This window comes from Cheilinus undulatus, linkage group 12 (genome assembly GCF_018320785.1).
Source record: "Cheilinus undulatus linkage group 12, ASM1832078v1, whole genome shotgun sequence".
In the NCBI taxonomy this organism is placed as follows: domain Eukaryota; kingdom Metazoa; phylum Chordata; class Actinopteri; order Labriformes; family Labridae; genus Cheilinus; species Cheilinus undulatus.
Window position 1 is genome coordinate 12397295 of NC_054876.1, and position 14189 is coordinate 12411483.

The 14189-nt window shown below is 37.7% G+C and overlaps 1 protein-coding gene across 3 annotated transcripts in view; it reads right to left on the reverse strand.

Annotated features, from left to right (window-relative positions):
• The window catches only part of gabra3 (gamma-aminobutyric acid type A receptor subunit alpha3), a 232004-nt gene that overhangs the window by 201609 nt on the left and 16206 nt on the right, over positions 1 to 14189 (reverse strand). The window contains exon 2 of one of the 3 annotated variants that reach the window (XM_041801836.1): positions 2504 to 2569. The exons of the other annotated variants lie outside the window; for them this stretch is intronic. The gene's annotated coding sequence lies outside the window, so the exon portion shown is untranslated. The remainder of the gene's footprint in view (positions 1 to 2503; positions 2570 to 14189) is intronic. 3 annotated transcript variants of the gene reach the window in all.

Consider the following 14189-nt stretch of genomic DNA (forward strand, 5'->3'; position numbering starts at 1 on the left):
ATCCCATGCAAGTATCATAGTGTCTGTAGCAAATGCTAATTTAAGAAACCCGTCCCTGGAGGGGCTTTTGTGAGAATAAAATGCTAAAACAGTTGATTTAAAAGCGAAAAAAGTGAAACGGGTACAACAATTAATAGTGACAATGTTACAGAAAGTCAAACATGAGAGCAGCTACGTTGCTAAAATAACCAGGATTTGGTAGCTCTTTTAAAGGTGGTGAAGTTTGTGATACATTTCAGCTCTTCAGAGAATTCCAGAATTTCACTCCTTTCCCAGAGAATGCAGCCTGAGCAAACCATGTTTTGCAAAATAAAATGACGGTTTCCATTTGATGCTGCTCTATATATCACATTCATCTGGGAAACTTCCCATGAAAAGTGTTTGGGAAGAGCAGGAATTTTCAAAAAATGTGTTTGGTCAAATATTCTGTCAGTCACATTCAATATGAACCAATCAGAAGGACAAGACAAAATGAGGAATGCACTGCCACGGTAGGAACCTGAGGTTGACAGACAGGCGCTGCTGTAGTTAACGAACGGTGGAGCTTAGCCAGGGCAGGTCAGTAGAAATTTAAAAGCCTCTTTTCCACCAGGGGAAGCTTTTAGTGTGGCTTTTGTACTCTTGTTTTATAAAGAAATGTGATCCAGTTCTGTTAAAATTGCCGCTATACATCCCAGCTAACGCTCCACCAGAGCAGCCATAGTACATACTAGCTTACAGTACTAAACTCCGCCCAAAGCCCACACCTCCTCCTCAAATGATTCTGATTGGTCAGGTCCATTCTCAGACCTGGCATAGTCATCTTTTGTGAGATGGATTTGACTGATGACAGACGTGGAATCTGACCGATCCATCTACTTTGATAGGCTATCACCAGACTGCAGAGATGGGGGAGGACCTGGGGCAGGACCCTGTGATCCCCTAGTGCTTCACTTTGTCCGATGAACTGCTGGGGGCTCAAAGGTGTTGGCATAAGCATAATAATGTATAAAAACTTGAGCATATATGCAGTGCTAATTAAAACTTGTTCCACACTTTGAACAAAGCACTTTGCTGCTCTTTAGTTGGCCATTAAAGGTGCACAAATGAATAACAACCATTTATCAGGAAAATGGGTGTGCCAATACTGGTAAAAGAGAGTCAAGTAAAAGCCTGTCAGGATTAATGGTCACATTACAACCTGCCAAAAGGAACTGTAAAGTTAGTGACTGATTAGACTTCCTTCAGATGACTTTTAGAAAAGTTTTAAAATCATCATTCGATTTTTTGTTTTTTTAAAACCTTTCTAAAAAGCAAAGTAGCTTTCATTTATTTTGGTACCACTGATATACATAAAAAAGTAAGATCACAGCGTGGTCTCAAAATAAACGGCAGCCCAAGCTCCTCAAAGTGGCGAGGACTTTGAGTTCTGGAGGCACGGCTCTCAGTGAATATAATGTTCTTATCGCTCTCTCCTCCGAGTTCAAAGACGTGAATGTTTAAAAGTTCTCCGCAGAACTAAACATCAGGCAGCCCTGCTGGGAACCACATGGTTAAAAAACACTGTATTTAATATATAATGGAATAAAGAATTGGTCGTATTAATACACTCATTCTGGAAACACTCCATCACAGTGTCTGAATAAAACATGTGGACACAGTCGATGCTGTATTGAATACAGGTATTGTGAGGGAAGAATTTGTTGGACCTTGGGTTTTTTCACTCTCTGCAGTTGATTGTCGAGCCTTTCATGCCCTACCAGCCTGAATTATGAAACTTACTGCAGACTATACTGTAAGCGCAACATTATGTAACTGTTTTACCTTAAAATAACAGTTCAAAATCACACTGATGCTGACTGACACATGAAACGGGGAGACTGGTGCCTCTTTCATTCCCCTTTGCGTGCCCAAAACACCTGTTCTTGCACTATACAACTTGGGTTGAGCGAGTTTGATCTACGTTTGAAATACAGCACGGCCTCAGGCTAAAACACCTGAAGAAAAAACTGTTCCTGGTCTCACCTTGGTATTCTAAGTATGGTCAAGGTGATAAGAACCAAAGAAAACATTAGGGAAAAGGAACGAAACTCTCCATTTCCAGTTGGTTACTTTGTTAGTTTAGTATGTCTTGCTGTTGCCTTACAAAATAGCATCAAATGGAATACAAAGCCGTTTTCACATATGCAAATTTTCAGAGAATTTCAGACGGACTGACCCTGAACTCCTCCTGATCTGGTTATTCACACATGCACCTCACAGCAGGAGGCCATCCCCGCCAGACAGGGGGCCAATCTGACACAAAAAGAATGACATGAAAACAACAGAGTCCATAAAACAATGCTATGATGAGAATATTTGCATTTACATTAATGCTTAGTGTTTGTGATAGAATCAGGGTCTTCCAGGGAGATAAAAGTTACCCTGTCATAGCAAAGTCCACGATGTGCAGTTTCAGGCCATTTTAGTACCATCTGTTTTCTACAGGGGTGTAATGGTCCACAGCAGTCAGGTTGGTTCATACCCTGGTTCTTGGTCCATAGCTCCATATTCCACAGCTACAGCCTTGAGGTTGATGACTGGTTCAAAGCTATGGGTGAGAGAATAACAGGAGTGGCAATGCTTGATTTCTCTGCAGATTTCAACATAAAAAGAAAAGTGGTGTCAAACTTAAGGCCCGGGGGCCAAATCTGGCTCGTGGCACAGTTATACTAAGTCCACAAGTCAAATCATAGTTTTATTATAACTGAGGTCAGCAGATTTCCTCCAGGATAAAAATGTAAACTAAACCTTAATTATTTAAAATATCCTTGTTGAGTCACAAAAATCTGAAAAAGTGAAGAGTAAAAATAAAGCCAAGAATGTGGGAAAAGAAACTATTCTGTGTTTTCATTTGATAATTTCAATTTTGCATCTCACAATTATGACTAAGACTTTTTGTCAAATTCAGATTCACAAATGTAGTCATATTTTGACATACTTTTAACTTTTAGACTCCAAATTTATAATTTTAACCAATATTTTGACCTTTAAACTCTTCATTTTGATTTTTATCTCATGTTTAGACCTTTTAAACTTCTTACTTTGACTTTTAAGACCATACTTTTTAACTTTTAGACTCCAAATTTAGAATTTTAACTCATATTTTGACCTTTAAAACTCATAATTTTGAGACATATTTCATATTTTTACATTTAAATTTCATGATTTATAAGGCTCTTCTTGGCTTGGTTCGTTCTTACTTATCTACTCTCCTTCAGAGAACTGAAAGCCATTATGCCTTGCACTCCAGCAATATTGTCCACCTGCTTGTTCCTCATGTGAGGACTGAACTAGGGAGAGGAGCATTCCGTTTTGCTGCTCCCTCTGCATGGAATACCCTCCAGTCTGAAATGAAATTGTCTGAACTTATTTCACTTGGGGCATTTCATTCTGTCCTAAATGACAGACAACACGAGACCACGGAACAGTGCCTGTGTTTATAAATTTGTTATTGTGAGTTATTCTCCCAGCACTTTACCTGTAATTTGCCTATGCACTTTCCAATTTATTGTCTGATTTAACTTATTTTTATGATCTGTCATTGAAATGTATTTATTATGACGTGTGCTGCTGACCTCTTGGCCAGGTCACCCTTGTAAAAGAGATCTCGATCTCAATGGGTTTTTTCATCTGGTTAAATAAAGGTTAAATAAATAAATAAATAAATAAATGATTTCATTTTTTTCTCAAATTCATGGTTTTAAATTTTGTCATATTTTGACCTTTTAAACTAATCTGCTTTTGACTTTTAACTCATATTTTGATCTTTTAAACCTATGACTTCATTTTTTTTTCATATTTTGACCTTTTAAACACATAAGTTGGAGTTTTAGCTCATATTTTTACTCTAAACCTCATAACTTTGACTTTAATCTCAGTTTTTGACCTTTTAAACTCATGATTCTGACTTTCTTTCTCACCTATTTGCCTTCTAAAATCATCATTTTGACTGTCAATTTAATTTTTTGAAATTTTGATTGGGCATGTCATACTTTATCTCAGATTTTGACCCTTTAAACTTCATTTTAACACTTTTAATCTCAAAATAGTTAATATCAGTGCCAAGCTTTTTTCTCCCATAATTCATTACTGGTGAAAACGAAGCTGACATTTGATGATAATATTGACACTGTTAGTCTCTCAGGTTTGGCTTAAATTCAGAATCCGGTCCCTGCTGTAACTGAGTTTGACACCCATGTGGATCATGAGTTAATGTTTAAATAATCATCATGTTATCTGAAACTGTTATCTGAAACTGGTGTTCTTACAGAATGCCATATCAACTAAAACTCCTTTTAACTCATGAAAACCTCTCCTTGAGTACAGATTATTCTAGGTAGAGGTCTGTTTTATTTTACCTGAAGCAGAGACCACATCAGCTCAGCGCTCAGTGATATTCAGAGCCATGCAGGAATGGAACTTGAGTCCAAATGATATTAAACAACATAATAATTTGGATCCTAATTAGCTTACGCATTTTCCTGGTGTCCACAGTTCACATTGGGCCGATGAAAAATACACAATAACAATATTCACAATACACAAATATGAGACAATATTATAAACAAAATTACAACCGACTCAAACAACGTCAAAGACGCAAATCAGAGTGGAGTGACTCCTCTCAGATGCACCAGAGATGGACCGAGCACTGGCAATGGTAAACACTGACTAAAAAGGAAATGCTCTGCTCCACAGTGAACTTCACAGTATCTTTAGACCAGTGATACTCAACGTGTGGATCTTGAAGCACATGTGGCTCTTTTGTTATGATTTGTGGCTCTTTTATGTATTAATTTGAAATATTATTCTTTCAGACTTTGACCTCAGAAAATTATCATTGCAAGTTACATTACCCAGTTTGTTTGCCACACTTATACAGTAGGTTTAAATGGTCACAATTAATTGTCAACCTTTATTTTTTCCCTTTTGTACATTTTTTCAACTCTTAATCAATTTCTGCTGCTTATAGCCCATTTTTACCACTTCTTGTAGCCACTTTTTCATCCATTTTTGCCACTTTTTCATCAGTTTTAGCCACTTTTATTCTGCTTCCTTGCAATTTTTTGCCCATTTCAGCTGCCTTTTGCTATTTAATGCCATTTTCCCCCATTTTCTTACCTTCTTACAGCTTTTTAGCCCGTTTTAGTCACTTTTCACCATTTGGATTGTGGCTGTTGTGATGGCATTTTTCAACAATTTGGCTCTTTGGTTGAGCAGGGTTGAGTATTACTGCTTTAGACAAGTCAACTAAAAACCAGCGATGTCCTGATCCTGATCGTATGTATCGGATCAGAGCCAATATAAGCATTTTTAATAGACTGGAGATCTGCAATTTGATCCGATCAGCCCAGCCAATCATTTACGTCAGCTGTTGTAAACGGAGCACAATTTACGGCAGGCTGTAAACGCATCAGTAACACAACAAAGCAGCAGTAGCAACATCAGCATTCCTGTGTTTAAAATGTCAGCGGTGTGGAAATCTTCAAACATGAGAGTGAAAACAGTCCAGCGGCCACTTGCAGCATCTGTAATACGACCGTGTCAAGAGGTGGTAGCAACAATTAACACTATAAATTTGATCCATCATCTCTGAACTAAACATACAGCGAAATACACTGACTTCACCATAGCAACAGGCAGCTTCACCGAAACAACAACTTCTGGAAGTTAAAGGGAAGAGACAAGAACCCACATGGAATTGCTGAATCTGGCTTTTACTTTGAAAAGCACAAGCCAGATGGTATTGTGTTTATCTTCCTGGCGACATGCTCTTTTTTAGTTGCAACTTTTAACCCATTTTTCCACTTTTTGCCCATTATCGGCAATTCCTTTTTCTAATTTCTGCCCATTGATGCCCTTTCTTTTTGTCATTTTTGGAACTTTATCAACTTTTTGCCCATTTTTGTCATTCTTGCCCAGTTTTTGTCCATCTTCACAATCCTTTTTGAAACTAACCTATTTCTGTCCATTCTTTAACCTGTTTTTGCCACTTTTTGGCCATTTTTGTCATTCCTTGCCACTTTTTCCCATCTGGCACTTCTTTTTACCCATTTGTACCATTTCTTTATGTTATTTTTCCAGTTATAACCCATGTTTTCTTACATTCTTAGCCATTTTTTGCCCATTTTTGAATAGAGATAGGGCAAAAAAGATAAAGGTAAAAGCGGTCGAATTCTTCACTTTGGACAACCATCCTATCTCCTTGGTGGAGAATTTGGGTTTTTGTCGCCTTCTTGAGCTTTTAGACCCACGCTATGCCCTGCCATCTCAACATTACATTACTGACACTGCCTTACTGGAGCTGTACAACAAAGTACATGACAGCATACTAGAGAATTTAAAAAGCAACTTTACTGCTGTTATCTTCACTACAGACGTTTAGAGCTCTGATGTTTGCCCCATGTCACTGCTGAGTCTCACTGCACAGTCCTCCACCTTTGAGTTAAAGCGTGCAGTATTACATGCACGCCAGTTTAGTGGGTCTCACACAGCAGAGCATGTAAAGGCCATCGAGAATTTTCCAAAACAAGAAGCTGCACTCCATTTTAAAGTAACAGTGGGTAAAGAAATAAAAATGAAGGAGGAAAATGTGATGTGGCAGCTCTAGTTGCACTTTAGAAATTGCACTGTAATAACAATGTATTTGATATTTGGGTTTTATTGCAATGCTAGTGTTTTGGTTTATGTCTCAGATAAAGCTGCTACATTTTAATAGGGATTGTTGTTTTGAATCTGTATGATTCATGTTTTTGGTCCTATTCAAGTTAAACTGTCTTGACTTCAGTTTTTGTTGTCATTAATACAGTCAACTTTATTTAATGATGGATTATTAAAGTGAAACAGAGCTAATACACCATTTTGAGTAGAAATGTGATTTTGTTTTTTACAACAATGTTTGCCGTACCAAGTTAAATTGAATAAATTTGAGACATCTAGTAGTTATTCTGTTTACTTCAGTTATTTTTGTAAACAAAAACAAATGAAACTCTAATCTAAGTAATTATGAATATCGGATCGAGACTAGGTATCGGCAGATATTCAATATTAAAAAATCGGATTGGGATTGGAGGCCAAAAGTGCTAATCAGGACAACCCCACTAAAAACAATTGAAATTCATGTTTAGTCATTAATTGAATATGAAAATGGGTTGCATGGCAGTGCAAGGGTTAGCTCAGTTGCCCCTATGTAGAGTTTGAACCCCACCGTGTATGCGTGTGTTCTCTCTGAGTAACCCGACTTCCTCCCAAAGACCAAAAACATGCTTGTTAGATTAATACGTGATTCTTGGATATAGGTGTGAGCATGCCTGATGTGAGCCCTGTGGTGTACCCCGCCCCTCCAATGACAGCTGGGATAGGCTCCAGCCCCCTATGACCCCAAACATTATAAGCAGTGAAAATGAATGGATATAAAATATTGTCCTAGGAACATCACTAAATCTGCTAAAGCTTTAGGTAAATAACATCACCTGAAAAATACCTTTCTCAGCATTATACACTGCAAGTGTTCACACAGGTAGACACAGCCCACTTTTAAGATGATTAAAATCATCTTATACACAAAATATTCCATTACTTTTCACATAGTATGCCCAAATGTGCCATGTTTCCTTCTCATAACATTACAGTGTCTGTTCACTCAAGGCAACTCAGCCAATGTGACAAATCTTCCGCTTTGCAAAGGATTTTGTGCCATAAAGCTGCAAAAGCTGCCCTGCATGCTGCAAAATGCCCTGAGATGTTGTTGAACACCCTGGTATTCAGTGCAAACTGCTTTGCCGTGTATGTATTCCAAATCATATTGTGAAAGCTTAATAGTGTGAAAGTATGAGTGTGGACTGTAGCCTAAATCTTGGACTTCTATTTGTTTGCAGGACAGTGAATACAAATCTAAAACCGTGGTTGTGCCAACTCACTAACGTTGCCTGTTCTAGTTTATTTTTGCTTCTTTGTAAGAACAGAGTACTTTTCCAAAAACCCCTAAAAAAAGAATGAAGACTCCTAATACTGAGAAGGAACACCTTAGACATGCTTCACCAATCACAGACAAAATAGTCCTCACCAATCAATAGAAACCACAGTCTGCCGAGTCTACTGCTGAAACTATTGATTAATCAATAAGGCAACAGAACGGAAATAACCAAAAGGAATTTCATTAATTGATCAACTGTTTTGTATTAATCATTAGCCACTACAGCTACAGACCTTGTGTTTGATGCCGTGTTGCTGGAGGACAGTGTGTTTTCACACTCTTTGTTTGATAAGACTTCAAGGCCAGAGAAAGCCCAACAATAAATCTACCACTGAGTTTGTACTCGCCACGACTGTTCTGCTTTTTCCTTTCCTTTCCTCATCCATTATTGAAAAGTTGGCAAACTTACCTCTTGAAAACCCTGACCGTTACTCCACACACAACACTGAACAAAGAGCACCGAGTCTCTCAGCTTCAGCTTCAGTGTATGAGTCTTTAGAGTAATACTCATGTTTGCTGTGTTAAAACAGAAAATGATCAGAAAGAAAGCATTTACATGTGCTTTTGTGGGGTAATAACACATTTTACCTCGTATCCTAGGCCGTTAAATAGTTATTGGAAATGTGAAAATAAATAGCTTCAGCCTGAGTAAACAAACCGTTCATTTCATTCTAGTAGATTTGGCATCTTGAATTATGGGAGCATGAACATCAAATCTCTAACACACAAATATTAAGGTGTTGAGCTGAAAATGCCTGAAGTTTAATGGTGACTTTAATAGCATATAACCATACATACCTTACTTTCCCTTCTTTAACCTTTAAAGGTTAAAGAGGAGAACCACTGGAGCACAAACAATCAGGAGCTAGACAAAGGTCATTATTGATTACTGAGGTGATCTGAAACAGCAACTGAAAAACATCACTGTAATCAGATTACATTGCCAGTAATGCAGCATTGTGCTCATTAATGTTTCTTACTTCAGTAACCAGGGAATCGCATTGCTGTTGTTTATTAAATAATATTCCCATTACATGTGCAACTATCCACATTACAGGAGGACAGCAAAACCAATCAAACGTCCTTTTTCATGTGTGTTTACTTGTCTGCCATTACTTAGGTGACGCTGGCTTGAGTCTGTGGAGGAGAATAAAAATGACAGAGTGGTTCAGGAAAAGACATTTTTGTTTGGAGATAACCACACTACTTTGAATTTCCTGAGTAAAAGGACAGGAATGTGATGTTAAACTGTACCCATGCCAAATGAGTCTCCACTGCTGTGAACTCAACATCAACACCGACCAAGCAGCAAAGGCTTTCTTTATTTAGAAAACATTGAACAGACAAATCACTGTGCAGTTACAGAGCAAAAAAACACCAGTTGTGTCTGAAATCATGCGCTATTCAGAGAGCTGCCAAAAGTGGACTATCTAGTAGTGCTGGGTAAAAAAATACATTTCAATTTCAATCTTTAGTTTGGCTTCCCACAATCATGACAACGACCTGATCCTGATTAAACAACAGACTGTGTTGTCCAAAGGCTGTTTTAAGTGTTTCAGTATTTGTTGTAATATTTTGGCCATTAAATTAATTCATTTTTTTATTGTAAATCCTAATGTTACATATCTCTGTTTCTCACTAACCGAAAAGCATTTGATGATTCTTTAACACAGCGTAAGGTGTGTTTCAGTTCAATAAATGCAGATGTTGTCGACTCACTGAGTAATTCTGTTTATTAACTGTGATATCAGTATCAATCAAAATAATCGGAATTATGATTTCTGCCATAGTTGAGCACTTAATAAACAGGAACCAGACTCGACTTTTTTTCAGAACAAAATCAAAATGATGTGTTTAAAAAGTTTTAAAAAGGTTTCTAGCAAAACAATCATACATAACATCATGCTGAAGACCAGTGGTTCCAAACTTTTTATCCACTAAGACCCCCCTCCTATATCTAAGAAGAGCTGAGGCCCCTGGGGAAAAAGTAGGGATGCACAACATTTGATTTTTGCTGGTATATATATCTGTATGTATCTATAGTTACCAATCAACTTCAGCCAATATAGATATTGATACTGATAATGGAATGTAATTTAGACATAAACCTTAAGTCCTTAAAATACACAATTTAAAGTTTGAGGGTGAAAACAATTTTAAATTCCAGTCCTTAAAACAGATTTTAAAGTGTAGGGATGATGTTGAATAAGGATAAAACCTTCAGCTGACGTAGGTCTGTTGGTCCAGACTAAGCTGGTTTAGGCAGATTCTTATAGCCAAAATATTTGTCTGAAACTCATATCATACTGACATCCGGCATCTATAGAAAAAAAGAGATACATTTTAAAAACTACACTTCAATTTGAAAAGTTTTAACCATTTAAAGCCAAACAAAATAGCCCAGAAGACCTCTGTATGAACAATCTCTAAATGTTTTATCACAACTTCAGATACTATGAGTCAACCTAATTTTAACAACTTAATAGCAGACCCCCACCCTGGAATTTCTGCACCCCCAAGAGGGTTCCAGACCCTATGCTGGGAACCAATCATCAAATGGGAAATCTGTTTATTCATTGTAAATCCTTACATTTTATTAAAACTGTTCATATTTTGAGACATTTTACTGATGATCTGTGTTTCTGTTTCATATTCACGTTGCTCTGCTCCTCTCCTCTGTCTGTCATCAATGAGAGTGACCAAATGTCACTTCCTGCTCATTTCAGAAAAAAATGCCAGGCTAGGGAGCATCAGAAGTTCACTACTTCACAATGCATTGTGGGATAGAAAGGGTGCTCTGTATATGCTGTTTCTCAAAGCCAAGGTAGGATCCTGGAGGATCCTTTGAAGGATACTATGTCATCAACTATTCCAAAGTCGAGGATCCTCAACATTTTGCCAAGGACTGAGTCCTTCAAACAGATAAATGGTCCTGCAGCAGCAAAAATTGTGACACATTTGTACTGATCAGCATAAAAGACAAATCGTCTGTTTGTCCTCCTTATAAGAATAAGGATTTGTGCAGATGTGGGAATATGAAAGGTTTAACTGTGTTTCAACTGGCAATGATGTGACATCTCAGGTGACATAAATGCATCAGTTTAATTGTTATCATTAGTGGGGATGCTGAGCATCCACACTATTGATAGTCAGGTCGGCCATTTTGATTATTTTTCTTCCGCCCCAGCTATCTCCTCCTTCATACTTTGTCGTATCGGCAGTGTTTTGACCTTAAAAAATTCAGTTTCTTCATCATTCGACTGCTATGACTTTTATACTTTCTAACTTTTATAATTTTTAAAATATAGCTATTTTCAGCTATTTCTATGCTTTTTCAGCCATTGAATGCAATTTTCAGCTACTTTTAGGCCAAAATCAGCTATTTTTATGCTATTTTCAGTTATTTTAAGGCTACTTTCGGCTATTTTTAGCTTTTTTTAGGCTACGTTCAGCTTTTTTTTTAATCCTTTTTTGAGCTATTGAATGCCATTTTCAGCTGGTTTTACGCCATTTTCAGCTATTTTATGCCATTTTTATACTATTTCCAGCTATTTTTGTGCTTTTGGCTATTTTCTTCCACGATTCAGCTCTCAGCATCCCCTTGCAATTTCAGCTGAATTTGCAATTTTGATCTAGTTTCTGTTGACAAGCACCAACCATTGGCTAATGATGTGACATGGACAGATAGCATGGTCTCATGGTCAAAATGAGAGCAAATGTTGGCAAAGTGGGACTGTTCCCCTAAAAGAAGTGATGAAAAACATCGAGACTGCCAAGCTACTAAACTGTTATTTTCAACATCTACTTTTTTTGGAGTAACTATTGAAATCCGGTACCCACACATCCGATACGTACTGGACTGACTTACAACACACATATCGATACTTCCTTTCGATACTCTGCCACCTCAAAGTGACACCCTGCTAGTCCAGATGAGAGGCAAGAAGCACATAACTAAATTTGTGTGGTTTATGTGTTATGTTGCTATACACAGACAGATTTTTTTCTTTTATTCCCCCGCTGACTTTCACCACATTTCAATTCTCTCAAAAGTATCGATTCAGGTACTGTTCAGGAACTGTATAAAAAGTACTGATTTAGCAACAGAATAGAACCTTATACCCAACACTGCTGGACAGTGAAAGAAAAGAAGCAGTCATACTTGGGTAAATCATGGCATTTGCTGAAATGTTGGAAAAAGTGAACTCAACTTAACAAGATAGACATTTAAAAGCAACTGTAACACAAATGTTTTGTTCTGTTTTGTTTCTTTTAGAGGAGAGATCGAGAAGCAGTTTACAATCCTCCAGGGTTTCCAGTAAATGTGGATCAGATCAGGATGAAAACAAAGCTGCTAAAGCAATGGCATAATAGGACTCCATTACACAGGAATCCCTCTCTCTCCCTCTCTGTCAATGCAGAGTGCGTCATCATCAATAGATGGCTCTTGAACAAACAGATACGAGAAAGGGTCAGGGAGAGAAAATCTCCCAATAATCAATGGCAGATGGCATCAGCCAGAAAATAAGATGACCCTGTGTAATCTCATTCCCTCAGGTATTACTGAGATATTGCACTTCTGAGAATTGGACTGGAGTGTTTCTACAATGACCTCTACCTTTGACATTGAAATCTAGCCTCCATCAAAGTGGATGTTTGTACAAAATGTAATGAAATTTACTCTCAGACTTCCCCGAGAAATCACCCGGACAATAACGAGAGGGACGGACAGACAACCCGAGACATCATTTCTCTGGCCAGGGTTTTCACCGAGGAATAAAAACGTCCAAATGATCATAAAACCACCATCATAAAACTCATTAGTCCACCTCATGATATACTGGCTTGTGTAGAGAACCAAATCCAATGTTAACACTGCAGGCACATTAAAGTAAATGGTGTTGCTGCATGTTATCAAAACAGGAGCTGCACTGCAAAAACTCAAACATATTTGTCTATTCTTATTCGAAATATATCTTCAAGCCTATTTAAGCCACATTAACCCAAATAAAATCTCAATTCAACATATAAAAAGCAAATTTGTGCACATATTCTTACTTCTTATAAACACTTCAGGCTCTTTGTTTCTCTCTTCGTCTTGAAATAATATTTTTATCTGGATAAAATTGGCTTTAAATGCATGAAATGTGATATTTTTGCTAAGAAATGAGACAAATTCACTTGTAGATATTTGAGTTTTAGCACATGACCGTCAGTCCATCCAAAAGAACTCAATCTGCGAGTGTTTTGATGGGTTGGCGATGTTCTCCGAGGATAACCTGTGACACAGGAGGACAGTCTCTCTGCTGTAAGTCATCCTGTCCTCACAGATAACTGTGTTTACGATCCTGGCAGGAAGTCAAACTCATTTAAGGTGGGTGTCACAGTCTGAGAAAGTTGTCCCTTCGCTTATTCGTGATGCTCATGGATATGCATCAAGGCAAAACCAAGGACTGAGTGTCCAGCTCACAGACAGAGCACTGGCAGTCTTTCTGCTTCCTTTTTATCACCCTTTAGACCTTTTGTTTGGTGTCTGCAGCAAACTTTCCTTTCAACATTTGCATAATATTCCTTCTACCTAAAGATAAAGTAACACGTATTATATAACATAAAAACCATCTTCCATCTTTCTCCTCCACACACGCTGTTCTGATAAAATGACAAACCGACTGTGTGCTGACAGCGGTGACATTTGTTGGCAGACGACATTTATTTTCATTTGAGGAGATGAGGGAGGCTTTGCACGGCCCCAGTTTTAGGATTACCTGAGGACTGAATCAGTATTCATAGGTATGCCCCTCAGCTGCTGTAAAGGTCTTCTACAGGTGATTTCAGAGCCGCAGTTCATGTCTGTAAAGGAGAGTTCGTTTACAGGCAAGAAGCAGAACAATGTTCATAAAAGCCGTTCTGGCAGCCTGCTGCTATACAGTTTGTATGATGCCATATTGTCTCTAAAACCCCCTTTATAGCCTACCAAACATAATAAATTGATGCTTTACTGCTTGTTGGCTGTGAATACTTCATAGTTGAGAATAAAAAATGCATTAAATGATGTCTTAATAGAACTTAAAATGACTATTTTAATGCTGAAATGCCTGCTTTACCCTCTAACCATGTCAACTGAGCTAAGACACAAAATCCTGTCTGCTCCATTAAAGCATCTGGGTGCCCGTCTCTTATTGATTTTTATAAC